At 39.5% G+C, this 13919-nt stretch overlaps 1 protein-coding gene across 4 annotated transcripts in view; it reads left to right on the top strand.

The window, feature by feature from the left end:
* The first annotated feature begins 7423 nt into the window (after positions 1–7423).
* LOC125956198 (transcription factor Ken 1) overlaps positions 7424–13919 on the top strand; it is a 31952-nt gene continuing 25456 nt past the window's right edge. Inside the window, exons 1-2 of one of the 4 annotated variants that reach the window (XM_049687812.1) lie at positions 7424–7594; positions 7910–8102. The gene's annotated coding sequence lies outside the window, so the exon portion shown is untranslated. Of the gene's footprint in view, positions 7750–7896; positions 8103–9554; positions 10143–13919 lie in introns of all 4 variants that reach the window. The other 3 variants (XM_049687813.1, XM_049687814.1, XM_049687815.1) reach the window with 3 other exon arrangements.

Raw genomic sequence — 13919 nt, 5'->3', positions numbered from 1 at the left:
TTGTACAATGGTTTGCAGTAGAGTCCTATACAATGGCCCAATAGAAGTAAGCTTTGGTCGGAGGGAAGTCATTCCATGTGGGCATTCCATGCGGACCACATCTATAAGTAACGATGACATTGGTAGTCAAAGGACAATCATAGTTTACAATAAGCAAAAGGCAAATGTTCTCACTACCATTACGATATGTTCCTCTTACATTCTTTCTCTCTCTTTCTCTCTCTCTCTCTCTCTCTCTCTGTCTCTTTCTGTCTCTCTCTCCCTCTCTTTCCCCGTATACAACAGTGGCTTGAGTCAGTAATGAAATAAATTAAGACATCTCAACCACTGCGTTGTTAAATGATCAATCTATTGTTTAAAAAACTATATATTTCGCAATCCTGGGAGAATTCTTTCGTATCATGATTTTACCGATTCAAAACGATCAGAGGAGCTTGAACTGACTAAGGATTTATCCAACAGCAAAACAGAAACAAAAGTAACATAGTAAAGTAACGTCCTTCAAAGGACGCAACAAAAAAACGAAAGCGTTGCTTGTTGCCTGTTTTTTCCACTATTTTCTTCCTTAATTTTGGTGCTGCTGTAGAATCACTTGACTCGTCGTATCGTAGTCGTGAACTTGCTCGAGAAAGCGCAAGTGTAGCGTAACCTGCCCTTCAAAACATTGTTTGCCCATGATAAATGGCATCCTCATTAGTCATGTTTTGGTATTTGACGAAATCACTTGTAGAACGCACTCTAAACGAGAGGGTCGTCCAGTATACAGCATTGCGATAGGATTGATTAATTGGGAAAACGCACGGTCAAAAATGTTTTCAAGTTCCTTTTCTACACGTCGATGCAACAAAACAATAATTTCATTGGGTCAGTTCCTCTGTATCGATACCTTTAATGCTAATGTATTCGTTTGTATCAATTTTTTCATGTGACATTAATCATGTATTGTGACATGTTTTTTAAATACTTAAAAATTAAAACTTTTCTCCTTTCGAAGCCTATATATATATATATATGTATATATATATATATATATATATATATATGTCTCTATAGAGAATATTTTCTCTCTCTCTCTCTCTCTCTCTCTCTCTCTCATTCCCTCTTTCCTGAAAATATCTTTTTGAGCGATGCATAAAGTCGTACCTTCAGATGATCTTATATCTTAACATGATCGTTTCGAGTTATCGAAAGAGACTCTATACATTTTACAGAATCAATCGAGGAAGCGAGCGAGATCAGATGAAAAAATAACGCTGGAATATACCGCCATAGAAACTGATGATGCCGAAATGTTGAAGGACAATACTGCGCCAGCCAGGGTCACTTAATCTCCGACTTTGACTCACACGGAACATCACATCGAACACGACGGTGAAGGTGAAGAGATCATTCAAAGGTTTCAACAATGCTTCCATCGTCGCTGCCTTTTTTCAATGCCTAAGACAGTGCGAAGTTACCTTTTTCGGCAATCCTAGAGATGGTCAATGATCTGACAGGAACAGGTTAAATGATCGTTTCAATTCCACCAATCCATCTCAATGCGTTTGGCTCAATTGATTTCGTAAAAAGGTTTTCGTAAATTCTCGAGTGGACAGGACCAGATTGCATAAGTCGTACATCGCTAAGGAGATCAGGATGGAAGTGATTGAGAAAAGACCATTTCTCCGAGTGGCAACTGGAAATGGCAGCAGAGCTGAATTAAAGTTAGGAGATCCTCGGATCATTAGAGAAAGAAAGAGTTTCGGTCCCATTTTATTTAGTAGCTGTTAGTAGCTGTTACCTGTTCTGGAAGATAAATTCAATACTGCCGACTCATTTTGTGTGCCACTGAGACTATCAAAATCAAAGCGTTTACCGAACGCATAAGATAGGTTTTCTTTTCATATTTTAGCATCCTCATCGTTCATGAACTCGGGTTCACAATCTTGTGATCAAATCCGAATTGTGATTAAATGCGAAATTAATTTCGGATTTAAATCCGGAAAATCAATAAGAAAGTACGATTTGCCGTCATTTAACAACGCAGTGGTTGAGATATCTTGATTTATTTCATTACTGACTCAAGCCACTGTTGTACACGGGGAAAGAGAAGGAAACAGTGATTTACCACGGATGATTTGTGGCACCGAGTTGCTGTTTTAATAAACGCGTTTTTTCTCACTTAATTATCACTTATAAAGCATCTTCAAAGCATCTTTCAAAAGATATTTATCAATCATTTAAAACTGTTTTTCTGCTCTTTTTACGTGATTCAGCTTTTTTTACAACAACGATGCAGCCTTCAAACACACCGTCACATTTCTTTAGGTATAATTTTTGTATCCTCCAAATAGCGGAAACGGATTCGGAGGTCATATGATCTGCTTCGGGAAGCTGCTCACGGTCGCACGAAAAGTGGAAAATAATAGGTAACCTACGGCGATGTCTTCAAACAGAACGGCAATACCATGCCTTTAGCGAAGGTTCCTCTGTGTTGTTTTTTGTGATAGACGCTGATGCTGTGGCACCGAAATAGTTTATTCCCAAGTGGCCCCTTTTTCTCAAATTTTAACTTAAACTATTATAATATTAAAATGCATCTTAACTATTTGAATAAGAAGTTAATTATTTGAATATGAATAAGAGATTGAGAAAAAATGGAAACAATCCATCATCAGGAGTGCATACACGATTATTCATATTTGTGTAGGGAAAAATTAAAAATTGTTGCTTTGAATGCTCCGAATGTTTATCTAACATTTTCTTCTTTGAGAAGAGGAACGTATGCTGCCGAAGCTTCCGTTCTGTGTTGTCTGTGAGTGTGTTAGATTCTGCGCACATCTACTTTCGAATCGTCTAAACTTAAAACCGCTGATGAATAATAAAACAAGAGTGTAAAAGAGGCACAAATCATTGCACAACTCACAAAAAGCACAACAGCGGGCGCAGTCGACGTCCGAAACGGGACAGAATTTGAATGATGGACTGAAGCTGTATGTGTGTGTATGTGAAGCCTCACGCTATGCACTCAAAATCATTTCAATGTCAATTGACAAAAAAAGGTTATCCATTTTGGGTGCGAAAGTGCGGAACAAAAAAAATGCGTTGCATGAGTCGGTGGTGATCGTCGTATTAAATTTGGTCGAGTGATTCCATGATGCTGTCTAGAGGTCAGACACGCACATCGTATGTACGTGTGAAATTTATTTTACATAACGATCTTATGACGGAGAGTAGACATACACGGGCAAATTGGTAACTAAAGTACGATCATACTTAAGCATAAAATACCAATTTCGCTCAAAACTTACCGCTGAGAGAAATGTTGATTCGAAAAGAAAGCTGAACATGATAATTTTGATTCGCTCCATTTTAGCATTTGAACAACGTTATACTAATAAATTACTTTCTTTTTGCAACACATGTTATAATATCTTCCATTGCTTGTTCGTAAGCTCTCGCACTATCTTAATCTTTTAATATTTTCCCCGTTTCTGTTTTCTTCCAGCGCAACAACCGCTACCTTCCACTTATTATACACGGCATTCTAATTAATTGACCTTGATGCCTTGAAGTCGTCGTGTTCCTTTCGCTTTTTCTCACCTCATCCGCTACTTATAGCTCTTTCACTCATACTATACCTAGCACACACGGATATGACTTAGGAGCTTAGGGTTTCGCAACACAAATTCTGTCTCTTTGGCGCTTTGCGCGTGCTGTTCTCGAGCTCCGAGATTTTTTTCTTCCTCAACATATTCATATGTCGTATTGGGTATTCTTACACAGACTGCAAAAGATAAAGTAAAGAAATGATACAAATAATAAAATAAAAAGAAATATGCAGAAAATACAACAAACGCATATTGTGTCGTTGATAACTTTACTTGATTTGGGTAATGCATTGCATCTGTTATATAACAAACCAGCCTTCGGGTGCACCAGTTCGGAGGATTCAACTTGCGCTTGTGTTTATGATTCTACCTATTTTGCATATGAAACACTATAGGAAAGTATTACGAGAGGGGATTTTTTGTGTGCTGTGCTGTGACTAAATATTTCAATGTATTCATTATTTATTATTTGATTCGTATTCTATAAACGAACTAAAATATTAGAAGTATGAATTAATGCTATTTTCAGTGACAATTTAAAAAGGTACAACAGAGCAGTATATATTTGATTTTAAACGACATCTGTCTTGAACAATTATAATATTATTTAAGAGAGCATTTAAAATTGAACAATAATCTGATCAAATTTGGTTCTATTGTTTTCAACATTCAGCAGTTCAGTTTCAGCAATATTCTCGTAACATATGATATTTAGATCATAATTTTTCAAAACATGACTTTTATTGTGTAAAGAAAGCCAACATCAAATTAAAGTGAAGTGCTGTAATCTTGCCTACGAATGCAATGACATTTGAAATTACACGTACAGGGTGCGGCATCTAGACAGGACCTATTTAAATGTTCAATAATTTCAATCATTTATCATCACTAAAATTCAATCATTCTGGAATGTCAAGTCCAAAATCGGCAGGGCTTGCTTTAATTAGAGTTTCAATTCTATCATTGAGCACGAAAGCGACTGCTAAATAGATGTGTTATCATGTTCGATTATGGTAAAATGCTTCACATTGTGATGTGAGAATATTATTATTTCTATTCTTATTTTTATAATATAATTATTTTTTATTCTTGATAATTATCTGAAAACCGTGAATTAGATAAAATTTTAAAAGAACATTAAAAACCAACCGAAACTTTTCTAACTAACATATCGTACCAGCGTTTTTCATAAAGGTCTATAAGATGACTGCGAAGGAAAAAATAGGTTGCACAAGAAAATGTCAGTCGTGCCGATGCCCATTGCTTTCGCTTTTTAGACAACAACATCGCCGCTGCTAAACCAGTCGGACGATCCCTTTCAGTTGCCCTGTGAAGGTCAGTAATGCCGTAAAGTCTTACTCAATAAGCTTTCCGTTAGCGAATAGAAGGAGGTGGTAGATGGCAGCTTTGTGGGAGATTATATATATATATATATATATATATATATATATATATATATATATATATATATATATATATATATATATATATATATATATATATATATATATATATATATATATATATATATATATATATATTATACAATTATATATATATACAATTGTATATAAGCATTATTTTGTAGTTATGTATAATGTTATGTTTAACATATTGTTAGCCTCCTTGTACCGAAGAAGTGAAATACAATTCTGCAAAACGCAAACCAAGAAACAACCGCTCTAGATTCCTCTCAATGTCTTGACAACTTCTCTATCTTTCACCTTTGCAGATTGTAGGCGAAGGAAAGTAGAGTTATTACATTAGGTCATTGAGAAAGATTGGCTAAAAGTACCTCTGTATCAAACGAAACATCTTCACACAATTCAACAAACAAAGCCGTATTTGCACACTACTCCCGAGAAGAAGGAAGAAGTTGCTCGAGATACCTGTGGGGCGAGTGGGCGTGAGAGTCGATTAGGTAATATCCTCTGAATTTCTTAGCCGGCCTTAGTCAGCCTATCATGGTGTTTCTTCTTTTTCCAAAGAATTGCATGAACGGGTCTCTGAAACAATGAAATTTATTGCTCACTCTGCTCTGTGCCGTCATGTTTCACAACGAGCATCTTCCTTTCCTAATGCTTTCAGCTTGTCGTGGCTGCCAAGCGATGTAGCAATTTTCCTTTCGCTTTTCCTTTCAGTTTACTGTTTCTATTGCGATGGTTTTTCGTTCTTCATTTCTCTGCGGTTTCTCATGGGTTTCTGAGTGACTTTTTAATGACGCTTTTCGATTTTTTGCATATTCCAGGTATTTTAATGCTGACCAGAAAAATCAGTAAAATTCGATTTGAAATCCCTAGTGAAGGACATTAGTATTCAAAGATACTAAATTAAAGCACGACAGCATATATGAGAAACTTAAGCTGATCGTCATAATGGCTCTCTTCATTAGGCTTTTCTCCAAATCTGGAAGTGATGTCTTTTTGCACATTTTTTACCCTTTTTATCATATTATTCGAAATGCAAATATATCCAGAAACTAAGAATACCATATATGCGTTAAATTAGTACCTTTTAACCTTTGAATAGTACCTTTTTCACGATAATAGTGATACTTTTAAGTTTAGCCAACGGATCACTCATCCTCAATCAGCTAAGATCAACATCCAACAGCAACAGAGGAATGGAGTTGGTCAACTAACCCAAAACGCGCACACACACCGATTCGAAGAGGGACGGCGCAGCTCAAATCTGCTCAGGAATCAGATTCAGGAAGTTTGGAAAAGGCACCATTGAAAGCGCGCAATTCGGTTAGCTCCGTTCGTCGCTTAAGACACCAACCACCAAACAACTCTCAAAGTCCGCACCGGAGCGTCCCCGCCATTGGAAATTGCTTTTGTGAACACCGAGTTGCTCACGTCAGTAACACGAGAGCGTAAAACGAAGTGAGATGAGCCGAACGGAGAACCGACAGTCGACGACACGATCCAATGAACAATAATGAACAACTTCCGAACTCTTTCTAGTGCTCATGAACCGATTTCAAATCGGAATAGCCTCTAAATTCCCCCAAGGCCTGTCTTTTTTGTTCGTGAGTGAACCCCATGTGGCGAAGTGCGCTGTCCGAACCCCTGAACTGAACAATGAACCGAATGAATATCAATGAATGATTCAAAACCAAGTCGCAAACGCGGTTCCATCAGGTTTTCCCAACCAATTTCTTTAGAGAAATGAAGCCTATCTTGATGAAGGTTGAGCTGAAGAAAGATCTTTCGTTCCCGGCCACGGTGAGGTGTGCTCGCTCACCACTCCGTCAGCTCCTTTCCATACAGTTTTGATCAATGCACCATTGGTGATTTGGTAGTTGAGGCTTTTGAGTTCAATTTCTCAATTCAAATTCTAATAATATTTAAATAATGTTACGCAAAAAATTTGGATCGAATGGAATCTTCATATCCGATCAGCAATATTGAAGACGAACAGTGACTCAGTGTAATGTAACAGAGGAGTCTGATACGGTCACCGAAAATATTTTGGAAATGTTTAGCCAGAAAAATGTGTGTGCATACTTCTTTCCACAGTTCTCCTTTCAGTCGTCATTTATTATTATTCATTCGGTTCATTGTTCAGTTCAGGGGTTCGGACAGCGCACTTCGCCACATGGGGTTCACTCACGAACATAAAAGACAGGCCTTGGGGGAATTTAGAGGCTATTCCGATTTGAAATCGGTTCATGAGCACTAGAAAGAGTTCGGAAGTTGTTCATTATTGTTCATTGGATCGTGTCGTCGACTGTCGGTTCTCCGTTCGGCTCATCTCACTTCGTTTTACGCTCTCGTGTTACTGACGTGAGCAACTCGGTGTTCACAAAAGCAATTTCCAATGGCGGGGACGCTCCGGTGCGGACTTTGAGAGTTGTTTGGTGGTTGGTGTCTTAAGCGACGAACGGAGCTAACCGAATTGCGCGCTTTCAATGGTGCCTTTTCCAAACTTCCTGAATCTGATTCCTGAGCAGATTTGAGCTGCGCCGTCCCTCTTCGAATCGGTGTGTGTGCGCGTTTTGGGTTAGTTGACCAACTCCATTCCTCTGTTGCTGTTGGATGCTGTCTGCTGTTTACGCGTCAAGTCAATGCTGCGGACGCTCTTGATGTGTTTGCTTCCGGTCGCAATTGTCCTATAGCTGCGCGAGTTATCCTTCATTCTGAGTAGAAGGCAAATGGTGACAAGTGTTGATAGTGGTATACTTTTTGAAGCTTTACCCACAAAATCCGCCGCGCAGAGCTTAGTGAAGATTAAAACACGTGTGTATATCAGCTATCGGTGCAATAGATCTTTACTGTCTCGATGATCGATCAATCTTATACAGTATTTTATTGTAGTGCTATAGGCCTATATAACATGCTGGTCAGTGTATGAAACCATCAGTGACGCCTTGCAACACTTTTGTAGTGAAGAATCGATTATAGAATGCTTGCGTTTGCTTCTAAAGTGCAAAAATCAGTGAAAGAAGGGAGCAATCGTCGGCAGGTATAGGAAGAGAAAGAGGATCAAAAAAGTGCTTCCATTCTTGGGGTGAGTGTCTTGTGAATTCATAGTTTCGTGTTTTGCTCCCTTTTGTTCGGCATTCAATTTCTGCCTAAACCATAGGTTTTTGTTATTATGTCTCAGCGAAAAAGAAACCCGTTATTTGTGCACACTAGGCTAATTTCATCGAACAATCCTATAAATCAAACCGAAAAGAATTAAGTGAGAATCGACGGTACGGTAACGGAAAAAGGCCATATCGCAGAAACCGTGAAATATGGTGAAAGTGTGCGTTGTAAGCGAATTAATGGCAAAGTTGCATGCGCTACGAGATGATTACGCAAACGAATCGAGCAAACAGTATCATGAAAGAAGCGGTCGAATGAGCAAAAACATGGTTTGAAGTCATCGGAAAAGCGATGTACTAAAGGGTGACAAGCTGTATAAAAAATGGTGCCAAAACAATGAAATCCTAAATATCACAATTGCCTACACAACAAACACGAGAAGCTTGAATTTACACGAGCACAATGTTTTACATATGAATTAGCACTTAATGCACCCCATTTGATCCAGAGGATGTATTGAACTCTAAAATTGCAGGCAGTAAAAAGTTGCGCCGTTTCCGCGTGTTAAGTTTCTCCAAAGTAATTACATAAAACATTGAATTCAAACCATGAAAATGCGCCAAATAACGATTGTGATTATACTACTGTGGTTTTACAGACATGAATTACTTACATCTTTTGTTGAAAAACAACGATTCCAACATGACTTTATACATAGTATTGTTTTACAAATTTCTTTCATCGCAATATCCTGTCAAAGAATTGTTCAAGTAACGTTTCAAATGAGTGATATGAAATATTATTGTGTTAGTGTTCCGCGCAAACATATTGATAAAATAATATTGTTCTATAATGGTATAAATCACAATCTAGGACGATTCATCAGCAACGATCAATATAGTGGCCACTAAATTTATTCTCGCAAGCACTTACAGCGGATTGCCACAGACCCCTATTTGCATTCATTGTTTATTTTTTTGAACCATTTTTCTAATCTTTCACCACAAACTTTAATCAGCACCTGCGTTATGGGGTTAAGAGCTACGGGTTTGTCTGTTTGACACATAACCTTGAAGGTGCGAAATGGCCAAGAAAGCAATTTAAAATCCACGGCTACGGCTGCTGTAAAAACCGATAAAAACACTGTCAGAACTGTAGCCTTGGAACGTCTTTGGTTGAGTTTCTTGATAAAGCTATTGTTAAATTGTTACTAGGCAATGAGAATCCTTGTTTCAACGAACGGGGGAAGCACAACAACTCACCAAAAGGCTTTAAAAGGATATCCATTTAAATTCAAAGTACTACGTAAAACAATACAAAAGCGTTTTTTTTTTTGTACAAAGTTAATCACTGCTATTTACGTTGGATAAACAATCGTTTCAATGCTTTTTAATGGGATAGTAGAAAATCTTCTTTTTGATTTTTTTTATAGACTATGGTCTGCTGATCTCTATACAATTGAAGTGAACGTGTCGAAACTATTCAAAGCGATGGTTTGATTGTAATCCTTGCCGAATCGATGGCTAATAATTTCTACTTGAAGAAAATTTCTTGTACAGTGGGTTGTCCTGCGCCGCTATTATATGTATGTGATGCTGGACTCCATAGGGTGCAGGAAATACATATCCCCCGCGAGATGCAGTTGGCACGACAGAGGGTACCCGCTATCCTTACACACCACACCCCTTGCGTACAGAGCCCAGCCCTTACGTATAGAGCCCAACCTTCCTTGCCTATTTCCCTTATTTTCCCTGTCCGTTTTCCAAATTGTACACAAACACAACGAAAACCGTTTGAACGCTGGTAAGGAAAGCCACAGGAGCTATGAGAAAATGGTTGATAAATAAGGCGCGTGGTAAAAACTCTGGCAGAGAAAAAAATGGTAAAATGTTTTCCATACTCAAAATTGCATGTCAGTGGTACATGTGCCTATCGTTCTAATCGAAATAGTCGAAAATTAAACCAAATGATGGTTTCCCTTTTTGTTAGTTCCCGATTTTCTAATAATAATAGAAAAAAGGTAAGCCAGTAAAAGATATAAATATTAGTATAAACGCTATTGAAATTGGTGACCTTGTTTGGAAATGCAACGTGAGTGGTTAGTAGAGCGCGAAAAGGTGAAGCTTTTGGTTCATCGGTTTAAACGGACAGGAAGAGTGGTGTGCGTTGCGATAGAGGCGAGCAGCCGTGACAAAGGAAGGAAGGGCAGTTAGGCAAACAATTCAATGTTTCGAAAGGACAGACCTGCAGACAGAGGAGAGCGATCGACGTAACTTTGACGGCGGCGTTTCAGCTGAACCGAGTTGGGTTGCGAGGGACTGGTTCCGTCCGGCTTTGTATGGTTTAACCTTCGCTAATAATCCACTTTCTCTGTGAAGCGAACCGGGCCAAACATAATCAGCTCGAGTGGCGCGTGGTCGCGGTCGTGTCTTTACGCCAGTATACGTATGTGTATGTTGGAGTAAACCAGTGTGCGTGCTTTCGCTTTCATCTGAAAGATCGCCGTTGCATAAGACTAACTCACGTAATGCGGCCAGATCGTCCGCCCTCCTCTCTACGCTTCCTTCATTTCACTCGATCTTTTTGTTGGCGACTCCGTGATGATGGATAGGGGCAGGGAGGGAGAGTGAGAGGGAGGGGGAGGGGGAGGGGGTGCTGTAACATGAACAGCTTTTGAGTGAAATTTTCAAGTACGTACTTTCACTACTAACTCGTGGAGGGAGAGTTCACTTTCTTTCGCGTAATACTCCTACATTATGTCAGCTTCCTTTGGTGCGCTTGCCCTAGAAAAACCATTGTGATGCTCCATCAAAGAGGGAAGTTCTTAGCAGGTATCACTTCCATCAGACATGATTTATGTTCGATTTACACAATCTTCACCTTTCCATACAACGTAGTGTTTTGAAGGCTTGATTATTTATTTCAATCATTCAGCACGATCAGCTTAACACATGAGTTAATAATGAGTTGTTCATTTTGTGCACAGAATTCAGAACCATTTTTTTAATTGTAGTATGAGTGGTGTTTTGTTGACACAATAAAATTCAACAAAGTTGACTACAAAGTGTCACGAAATAATCGCATGCTTTGACTGTAACCCATACAACGAACATTTCTCCTGCGGACCATGCGTTCAACTCATTCACGCGCACTTGGGCAACAGTGGCACGTAGGCAACGACCCGCTTCTACAAGCCGAATCACTAATTTCGTAAATCAACAGCAGCGACCTTGCCACATTCAAAGTCAAGTGACCATAGTCGATCGTAAGGCATCAAGTCGTGAGGCCGTTGGCCGTTCCAAAATAGTTTTCTAGTTCTTCTAAAGCCGCAGCTTATGGACTGTCACAGTATCGACGCAATCCAATATCGCCTTCGCTTATTGGCAGCGTAAAGGTAGATATTGATGCTGATGTAGCATCACCATTGTAACAACCTTGTGCATAATTAACCCGATTCCTCATTTTTATGCGCCTGGCGCACGTGGCCCAGTTGGCAATCGATAACCGATTGTACTGTTTATTTGCTTTTTTTTAATGTCTGAATTATTTTGATAATATGTTTTTGCATTTGATTATTAGATTAAACCTTTAAAATAGTCCATTAAAATATAGTTACTTCATAACTCTGGCACATCAGGTCGAGATACTTCACTTGGTACTTGGTAATCTCCAGGGTTTCCTAGATTTGGGAGTTTCGAATGTTTGAAGGCCAGCAGTTGTGCGTGCAACGCGTCTATTTACATAAACCTCCCACCGTACGCGACTTCAACCTCACACGCGGAACAGTATGTGACCGTTTGGTTTTCAAAGATCACGTTTGGTTTTTAGGCAGAACCTTCAACTGCCGCCCAATGCGGGGCCTGAATCGTGACGTGATTGGGAAATCTTTGGCGTTACCATCTTTAGCGACATTTGTAGGTGCTATAAGAAAGAATTAAATAGTGTCGACTGACAATGAAACGGACAATGTATATAGGTCAAACATCGACACAACCTTCCCGGACGACGTGTGAGTGGATGAGAAATTGGAATTGATAAGCGAAGGAAATCAACGACATTAGTCAATTTTTGTATTTTTCCTATTAACAGTAAGAGCATTGCTGGAGCCCAAACATTCAATGACCAAAGAATATAAGGGAACCGAGTGCGGTACCGGTCGATTTAGCTGGTATTATGCTGGTGTCGCAATACTTTGCTACAGCGAGAGATGTTCTACTACATTCAACGTTATACGTACGCACCTCGTACGCCATGGCCTTGGCACGGACTGGTCTGCCCCCTGGCAGCTAGTTTCAACCAGATAGGTTGTATGATAAGGTGTGAAAGCACCATTACAACATGTCTTATCTAGCAACCCGTCTTCGCTCGCTGATGTTGTTGGATTTATGCTTCTTCGTTTTCAAAACCATCTGGTCTGTTGGCCGGTTACAGGTCCGCTAGCTTCTTAAAGAGGTTCGGATAGCAACTGGGTTGTGCCTATATTAGACTACATTCCTAAGTCTGCTTTACCGAATTAACTTCAGTGCTTTTTTATTTACCTTTACCGTAATATTGGATAGCAGTGAGCATTCGGCAACACCAACAGCACTCACTCAAGTTACAAATAGACTAACAGAGGCATAGGACAGATTCTATTCGTAAAGCTTCGTTGTTCGTTGGACGTCGCCAAAACAGGATCATGATAGGTCTGGAACTGATTCACATAGTTCTACTGATTAGCGCAGCAATAACAACTAGCAATGAATAGCTAGACATTAAAATATGACAATTCGACACGAAATTAAATAAAAAGTGTCCAGAAAAATTCGTTCAAATAATTTACTAGGAAAAAACAATGCTCGCTTACTCACTTGATCAGCCCTGCCTCACGCGCACGGACGGTCAACTGAGGCATCGTAGGAAATCGTCTCAATGCTATAGCAGCATCATCAGCAACATTACTGGCATCTGTGGCAGCTCTTTTGTCCAAAACCCCCCACAGTCTCCAACGTGTAGTCGATGAAGTTTTCTCACGATCCGACCATCAGCGAGGGCGAATCGTTGACGCAACAGAAGATGGTGCAGCAGACGCTGAGACGGTGTTATGTTGCCATGAGACATTTGAGGATTGATATGCAATTGATGAGCATGATCGTCGACTCCACGGAGAAAAGAGCGAAAGATAAGAGGAGGAAAGTGTGAGAGAAAGCGAGAGAGAGAGAGAGAGAGAGAAAGAGAGAGAGAGAGAGAGAGAAGAAGAAGGAGAGGGAAACGGAAGATTATGCAACCTCTCGCACCTCCTCGCAGAATAGGCACATGTGACAATCAGCATTGCAAGCGACCAAGTTTTGAAACAATCAAATAATGGTCGCACTTTCAAAATAACGCTACGGGAACAATGGATCGCTAGTATACATAAACCCTAGATATTATTTATATATAATGGTATAGTTTTCGCTATTAAAAAGAATTTCCAATTTTCTACACGACGGACCACTAACTGATGTGGTTGCTTTGATTGTATTGTAGCTAGGTAGGATTTTGTTACATATTAACACCAGCAGATGGATATGTGCTGGAAAACCAAGCGTACAAAACTTAGGCACCTCCGATATAGCGTGGAGTATAGCCTACTGTACTCGCTTGTTGCGACGGGCGCTCGGTAACGCAATTTACTAGCATTCGAAATTCGACATCACCGGTGTGTCCAAGCGCCAGACTCGCATTTAACGCTGCTGTTGCTGCTACGATGCAATGTTGTACTACCACCACCACTACCACCACCACCTCCACCACCACCTCCACCACTACCACCAAC

Source organism: Anopheles darlingi, chromosome 3, assembly GCF_943734745.1.
Source record: "Anopheles darlingi chromosome 3, idAnoDarlMG_H_01, whole genome shotgun sequence".
Classification (NCBI taxonomy): domain Eukaryota; kingdom Metazoa; phylum Arthropoda; class Insecta; order Diptera; family Culicidae; genus Anopheles; species Anopheles darlingi.
This window is presented reverse-complemented; position numbering and strand designations above follow the sequence as displayed.